The sequence below is a fragment of the Rhipicephalus microplus genome, unplaced genomic scaffold (genome assembly GCF_043290135.1).
Source record: "Rhipicephalus microplus isolate Deutch F79 unplaced genomic scaffold, USDA_Rmic scaffold_105, whole genome shotgun sequence".
NCBI lineage: Eukaryota > Metazoa > Arthropoda > Arachnida > Ixodida > Ixodidae > Rhipicephalus > Rhipicephalus microplus.
This window is the reverse complement of record NW_027464677.1, coordinates 610,690-619,589: the sequence shown is the minus strand read 5'-3', so window position 1 is coordinate 619,589 and position 8,900 is coordinate 610,690.

Here is an 8,900-nt window from a genome sequence, read left to right as displayed (position 1 = left end):
ACATAAAAGTAGTCGCTTTCTTTCAGGGGCGAAGCTCCTAAAAGAATGGTCCTGTCCACTCCTTGTACGTGACCGCCTATAGTTCCACCTTTGCCAACTGCCCACTACTTCGTCCTTGCAAACATGCCGCTACGCCGCGTCACTGATGCACCACTTCACCGACCATAAATCAAATACTGTTGAAAAGTAGCCAACATTCAATGGTATATTGTCCAGTACTTGTATCCAGGTGCGCGTTAAAGAAGCATAGATGATTCCACTGGGACATACAGTGATATACAGTGTTTGCAACATCTTTGATGATGTAGTGGGCGATATTCGCGGATGGTTTATGGTTTAGCGATCAAGCTCTCCAGGGCTTCGTCCAACTCTTCATCATTCACTCCGTGGATAAGCTGTGTTTCTTTTTGTTTAGGAGCCCATATTTATCAAAGAATATGTATGAAAAAGATGTCCTCAACTCAGTCACCACATGATACGTGAAAACTATGGAATGTGATTATTTGTACATGTTTGCCCAGCACAAGTAAGCAGGGCAGGCCAGTATCGAAGATACATGTATCTGAGATGCTATCTTAGATACTATTCGCGTATCTTGTATCTGTATTGCGATACGCCTCACACAACGAGCATCTGTACATGTGCTTTTGTTTCATTCGAATATGTATTTTAATAACATTCATATTCACTTATAACATCATAACATTGGAACATTTATATTCACATGAGTTTACTCATCTGCCGACGCGATTTGAGAAGCAAATATGTAATAATGTGGGCATACATTGAAAATACAGCACAATACTATATGCATGCTGCTTGGTGAAAAAACATATTAAGTTTGAGTTCCCACTGTAATGAGAATATTTAGGACTCTTCTTAAAAATCTGATAAAGAGGATTCGAGAAACATTGTTATGTGAAATGGTACCTTTTCTTATTAACGTCCTAATGAGCCATTTTAGATAATTTTCAATAATCATACTTTTTTTGTCTAACCCTATTATGTATAGGTTGACGATACTTGATGCTTCATTGCCGTAGCAATTAAGATCTGTATAGCGCATCTCAACTTATTCAACCTATATGCTTCAAACATAGCGCCTTTTCTATTTTAAAATTATTTCCCTTTTTTGTCCTCCCTGTTTTTATTTGACTATTACTAATTGCCAGGTAATTGTTGCTATAGGTGGCCGTAGCGTGAATAGCAGCGTTTTCCCGCGACGACTTCGGCAACTATGCTGGTACACCCTCTTATTATTTTTTTTTCAATGTGGTGTGGTCGGGTCTAACTCCAAAAAAGCTTATCACCACTCTCCGCAAACCACCCGCAATGTTGTGTAAACTTCGAGATTTTCTGTAACTGCGCAGCTATAGGATTACGCGCAAATTCTGCTGTGGTGGCCGCATGTCAAAGTAGGCAAAATGGTACAGACTCATGCATACTATAGTTAGACTTGATTGCACGTTAAAGAACAATACATGGTAAAAATCCGGAGCCCTACCCTTTTCCCATAATCATATCGTGGTTTTATGACGTAAAACTAACCATGATTATGGTTGCGATTACGCGAAGTACACATACTCTTGTTCATTCACCAGCCTACGCGTGCGCCAGTGATAAAGCTTGAAGGTGCGATCACTGCTGAATAAATACAAGACGCGTAATTCTGCCGATGATCAGATTACCGAAGGCCGACGACACTTATTGCCGCTATCAGACTACAGAGCACTTTGCTTGAACATTGAATTACTTAGTTTTCGGCACACAAGTTAGCAAATTAGTGAGTTTCGTGTAGTGACTGAAGTTTTTCTTTACAGTCACCACAATGTGACAACCCAACAGGTCTGTAGCGTTTCTTAGGCGCTCATGTCCTCTCACTCAAGAAAGCTGGTTGCACGTTGGTCAGTATAAAGATAACGAATGGCTTAAGCTGCAAAAAGAAAAAGAAGAATGAAAGTACTAGCAGCTTTAACTGCTTTCTGTAGGGTAGCTTAAGCACAGGATGTTCAAAAATTTCGCTACCGATGTTGTTGCTGCTGTACACCGGTGATATGGTAATGCTGAGTGGTCTTGTATGAACGAAACTGTACAGCGGCATTTGCGCTATTGTGAGAAGGCTTCTTATTGAAGCTCGTGTGATTAAATGGCAATCCGCTAGCTGGTCGGCAAGCTCAGCAGCGAGTCCAATCAATTACAGATTTTAAAATCGAGAACTGCCATTACTATGGTGCCTACAACTGTGTTATATTAGGCAGCTAGATCAAACACTAATAAGTTATTCGGACGTAAACTAATTTACTTTGGGAGAACTTCTGAGATACAAAAAATCATTTTATAAAAAAAAGGGGCACAATTGAGAACTGTTCAAGCCTATAATTTGTGCCCAAGCGTTCACTATTAGACTTTGGGGGTCTTTAACAACAGATTTACGAATGTATCGAATTATTTTTTGCAACAATTGGCAAGTATCGTTTCGGATACTACTTTGCGGCAGTGGTTTGTATCTGTATCTTGAATACTTTTTGTATAAGTATCTAGTATCTTATCGCGATACAATTTCAAAATATCTTTGCTCAGCACAGTCAATAACAAACATTGTTTAGTTACTAGATCACTTCTCCTCGCGTATGTCTTTTTGTGCCCACCTTAACTGCGTTAGGCGTAGCTACTGACGAGAAAACTGTGTGCCCATTATATTTAAAAGCAGAGAAGACGCAGAGAGGGCGCAGTTGTGTCGGTGGTCGAAAAGTCCCGTTGCACTCGACCATCATGATGTCTCCATAATTCATAAAGGAAGCAGACAACTATCGCGAAACTTGAGCCAGAAACGAAACCAGAGGACAGTTCCACCAGCTTATATTCATCAGCAGGGGGTTTGCATTTCCATCAAGGCCTTGATGCACCCCTTGCAGAACTCTCACGACAAGAACTGTAGAGTCTCTGGCAAGAATGTTTGAGCAAACGCGCCTAAAGGAAAGTGAGGCTCGTCAGCTACTGCATCTTACACACTGTCGGCGTGAACCTGCAAGCGCCACAAAGGAGCCTACGTTCGAGAGCCGATCGCAGCCCTTTTCTGGCCAACAAAGACGCTGCAGTGCGCGCGCACTATGTTAAAACTGCGCACAGTGGCTTGTTATAATTATGGAAACTGCTTGGGATCCTTTGTGTCGGAAGACACACACACGGGTCTTCCAGTGTGGTACATTGTGGGAATGACTAAAGAGCTAGATGTGGGCCGTACGAGTGCTCTCACTTATTGAAGAAGACTAACGGAGAAACGCTTTGTATGTGGACGAGTACGAGAGACCTCCATGCTTGGCCATTGCCTCAGCCCCCCGCCGTCCTTCTTCTCGCACTCTCGAAAGACGAGACCAAGGGAATAACCGCAGGCGAATCGAACGGGGCTTGAAAGCAGACCACGAGGGAGTACGTTTGTCAAATTCGCCCTCAGAGCATCACCACAGCGAGCTGGTCGGTTTGCAGCGCCGCTTGCGGTACGTTTGTTCACTCCGTCACAGCAAGTCGTGGTTTGACCCGATTATGCCGATCTCAAGTTTGAAGGCTGTTACCCTAGTTTCTGTACAAACTTGTGCGTTTAGCGTAAACTGCCTCTCTCATTTATGATGCCATATTCGTGGGGGGGGGGGGGGTTAAAGCAACTCACTCATTAAAGAAGCAGCTTCGCCATCGAGGGGAGCAATCATTCCAGGAAATGTAGTAAAACATTAAAAGTAAAAACTACAACAACAGCCTTTGTTATTTATACTTGCTGTTACATAGTCTTTTGTAGTTCGCTCGATGAAGCGACACTTTTATCGCAAGCACAGTCTGTGCTTCGCGGGAAATAGTCATAGCCAAATATATTCTAAGGATAACGCTCACATATACAGGCTCATCTTCCTGGCATGCAAATCATCTAGCACAAGTTTGCAGCTGTTTCATCTGAAGTTGTTTATCGGTAGTTAAACTTTAATTTTCGCTAGGTACGTGGAAATAAATGATTGATTTGACGACATTGTATGCAGTTAGAAGGTATGCTAGACAATCTTCACTGTATTTATTTATTTATTTATTTATTTATCATAGTGCCTTCAGCGCCCTAAAAAGTACAAACGGGGAGGGGGTTACACTGTACATGATCGGTAAAGGCACATCTGCTGGTATCAGGCGGAGTAATAGTACGCATAGTATGCCTAGGCCTCCTCCCCACTTGTTACCTGATCTTATAAGCATTTTGGACATGTGTTTTTAAATAAATAAATAAACAAATAAATAGATAAATAAATGAATAAATAAATAAATGTGAGTGGGGATGTTCCTTTTGGCAATGAGGAGTTCTGGTTCCGATGGGCTAAGGATCCTTTGCCATTTTTTTTCACTTCAATAAAACGTATGCGCGAGCAATTAGGGCTGCGAAATAATTATTACCTCCTGAGTATAAGAATAAAGATCGGCAGCCTACAAATGTTTTCTGCAACTGGTCTCGTTAGAAAACCACATCCATGACTCGCTGTCAGAAGCTCCCACAAGCAATATGCTTCATGGCAACGCTTTCAAATTTATTTTACACTCTAAACATTTCTTCTTTCTAATAAGCTCCTTTAAGAGTCTCCAATGAGCTTCCTTTAAGGCCGCTATACTGCATTCCTCTTCAAACGATTATAACCAAGCTCTACGATTACGGTTAGAATTCGAGTGGGATACGACAGCCTGTGGACGAGCGCAAGGTAGGAAGGCTGTGGTTTCTCGCATTTTACGAGCCGCTGTCGTTCCTCTTCCTCATCCCTTACTGAAGTTGGGCCTCCTCGGCATCCTCGATGTCATTAGGCCTTCGTCTCCAGATGGGTCCGCGCCGTAAAAGGGGTTCAGCCTCTTCACCTCCGCCTCTTCTTTCCTCACTCGTCGGAAGAAGCGTTGCAGACGCAGCAGACGACGTCCCTTCAAAATGGCTTCCCTCCAAGCGCGGTGTAATCCTTTTCAGACTTCCGTGCGCGTACTTGCTTTTTGTGTGCATGTTTCATTTGCCTCGTTTCTAGGAAAACCTAGTTAATCCAACGCTCACGACAGGAAACTGCAGTAGTGCTTTCCTTCTCTTTTCCTCGGTTTGTCTCGGTATGTTGAGGGTGAGATGAAGAAAGAGGAGTGCACGTGTGCGTCTGTGCATCGTAACTCACCGAGCGAAGCCTCCGTGGCACCTGAGCCGCTCTCTTATCGGGTTTCAAACCCCGCGTTTTCCTCAAATCCTTCAAAATCCTAATGACGAGTACTACACGCCGTGCGGTGGCGAGGAATGGAACATAGAGAAACGCTTCAAGGGAGACTGCTCTATTTTGCAGGAATAATGGCATTTACAGCTTCGTTTTTTCCTCACGATGTCTTAAGATTTGAAGGCGATTTGTCGGAACAGCTACGTTAAAAAACTAAACAGAAGAGTAGGCTATGGAAAAATTTTTTTGCAGTTCCTCCTTTCATTCGCACTTCGCATTTCGCAGTTCGCCCCTGCTCTTTGCTCATGAAAAAGGGATAAATATTATTAACATTGATTGCTTTTGTAATAGGAATAGGTGGCATGGGTTTATACTGCATGGAAAGTATTTTGTTGTGATGCATCTTTCAGAGATGACTGTTGGCGCTTGAATAGGTTGTTCAGGGGTCACGGCGATTAACCATCTGTTTTACCAGTGGGGTAAACGTGTCGCGAGTAGTGGTTGATAAGGATTCATAGTTGTTTCGTTTGGATTTCAATAAATTGTCTTGCATTTCCCGTGTCTTCGTGGTTCTTGTTTCTTTTGTTTGTCTTCGCATTGCTTAGCCCGATACATTATTCTGAAGTTTTCGTGTTAACTAAGTATTCCATGGCTAAGAATTTTCCGTACTTAGTCCCAAAATAAACAAGGCGATCAGTGAGTGTGTCTTAAAAAACGGTCGATAGGCGATTCAGAAGTACACCCTTAAAAAAAATGGCAGATCCCACGTATAGTGGGAATAGATAATATGCGAAGCACGAATAAGAAAGGTTGATATGTCACTTTAGGATCCCCACATCGTAATGACGTGGACGCCAATTATGCCGTACATGACATCCATGTCACGATTATTATGTTTGGACGAGTCATTTACCTTCGCGGTCTATTCACGTCACGTAACATCGAATTTGGCATATGTGGAGCTAGCAAAATGGCCGCAAACACGCTATGAGCGTAGCATGTAGTCAAGTTTTACATGGCACGCATGTCATGATTATCAGGTTAGGGCGTGAAATGGACGTTCTTCGACCATTCACGTCAGAATAATCGGAGCTGACGAAACGGCCACTATGAGCGTAGCATCTATTCATGTTTTACATAACACATTTATCAAGGTAATATGTTTGGAGTGTCAATTACCTTCGTCGTCTATTCACGTCCCGTACTACCAAATTTGGTATATGTGGATCTAGCGAAATGCTATGAGCGTAGCATGTAGTCTTAATTTACATGACACGCATGTCATGATAATCATGTTTATGCGTCGTTCATTCCCGTCACGGAATACCGAATTCGGTATACGTGAAGCTAGCGAAACGGCGACGAGGGCATCAAGAGCGTGGTATGTTGTCATGTTCGTACAATGCGCGCATGTCATGATGATGATGTTTGCACCAATTGTATACCTTCGTCGTCCACTCACGTCACGTAATACCAAATTTGGTGTATGTGAAGCAGGTGAAATGGCCGCGAGCGCATTATGAGCGTGGCACGTAGTCATGCTCTAATATGACACGCGTCTCATCGTTATCATGTTAGCACCAATCATATACCTTCGTAATTCATTCACGTTACGTAATACCAAATTTGGTACTACGAAGCTAGCGAAACGACCGCGAGCGCACCATGAGCGCATGACATGTAGTCCTCTTCTTACATGATATGCATGTCATGATTTCCACGTTAGGGTCTGTCAGTTATGTTCGTCATGCATATCTCACCATACCAAATTTTCAATATATCATGTGAAAGAAACCACTGAAAGAGCAACTAGAACATGTCATGTAGTTAGTGACGTTCATTACATACATGTCAAGGTTTTGATTGATTGATTTGTGGGGTTTAACGTCCCAAAACCACTATATCGATTATGAGAGACGCCGTAGTGCAGGGCTCCGGAAATTTTGACCACCTGGGGTTCGTTAACGTGCACCCAAATCTGAGTACACGGGCCTACAACATTTCTGCCTCCATCGGAAATGCAGATGCCAAGGTTTTCATGTTATGACTAGTCACTTTTGCCTGTCACACCATCATGTTATTCTATACCAATTTTGGAATTGATACCATTGTCAAAAAGGCCAGCAGAGCTAAATATCGTAAATAGCTAGCTAGCTAGCTAGCTAAATAGATAGATAGATAGATAGATAGATAGATAGATAGATAGATAGATAGATAGATAGATAGATAGATAGATAGATAGATAGATAGATAGATAGATAGATAGATAGATAGATAGATAGATAGATAGATAGATAGATAGATAGATAGATAGATAGATAGATAGATAGATAGATAGATAGATAGATAGATAGATAGATAGATAGATACGCGCAATGTTGCCGAAGCTTGCTAAGAAAGGCTTCACATTTAAAACGAACACAACGGCTTTACATTGTCGTAGATCATCACAGTGCAGAAGATGTGCGAAATACAGTAATTGTGATTGCCATTATTGATTGAGCAAGTGATTTTCGCTAGAAAGAAACAAAGTAATGACACAGAAAAGGTGCTGATTTCAAAGCCAGAGCAAATAACCCTTTTTCACTGAAGTGAGCTGCCTCCTGCTGTAGCGAACATTGACGACGTATACTAATTGGAATTTTTAATCAAGAAGCACGAAGTTAGAAAATAGATAGAAAACGGACGTTTATTACCACCTAAAAATATTTATCAAATCCGAACTTTCACCCACGGTGACGTTCATCAAAGGGCCATTCAAACAGCACTGACTTTTTTTTACACCCTCCAAACAAGCTCGTGCATCTTTTGTGCGCCTAACCAATCTCCTTCCACACGCAGTGACGTCAACTTGGCAACCAGAGACGTTGACTTCATTACTGTTTCTTGAGGCTTTGTTTAGACCAATTGACGAGCTTTGTGCTGTGTCACGTCGCTGATCGCCGAGTTCACGTCACTGAGCACGCGCAGGAAAAATGCGTGAGCTCTTCCTGCGCGTTTCGAAGCCTGTTGATTGGCCCAACAATAGCAGCAAAGGGTAAAATAATTCGCTCGAGAAACACACTTCTACTTGACGATATGACTTTGGAATGCTTTCAACGAGTTTTTTCACGCAGATTGTTGAGCAAGGATGCGCCTGGTGGGAAATTAGACATGACGGATAGTTATGGAACCGTTACTTTGTGAAGCACGCAAACGTGAATGGAACATCAGAGTTATTTCACTACCTTAGTAGAAAATTGTGCGCTTATATTCGTGGATAAATATTCTATTACAGTTACACCAGGCAGGGCTTTGTTGTTCTCGTTGGTCAAAACAGGTATGAAATAATATAGGAGGTAAACAGAAGATCGGGAGTCATTGGTCTAGCTTTCGGCTTTGTTTATACATGAAAGAGAGAATGATGGTGTGAAAGAGAGACAGGAAAGACCGATAAAAACATTTGCGTCCTTCAAACTTGTCCAATGACGTTGGCCTGTAGAGCCTAATGGTTTCCTGCAACACGTATTCATGTACCAATGGAATGAATTTATTAAAGCAATTTATTGCTTGACAATTTCACCCACGCAAATATTTTTAGAATTCGTAGAATACATGTGGAATTACGAAGATTTATCCCCCGCTGCAATTACATTCGCTCTTTTCTCGTCCCGACGAAAACTCTGGAAGCTAAGCAGCGAGGAATGACAC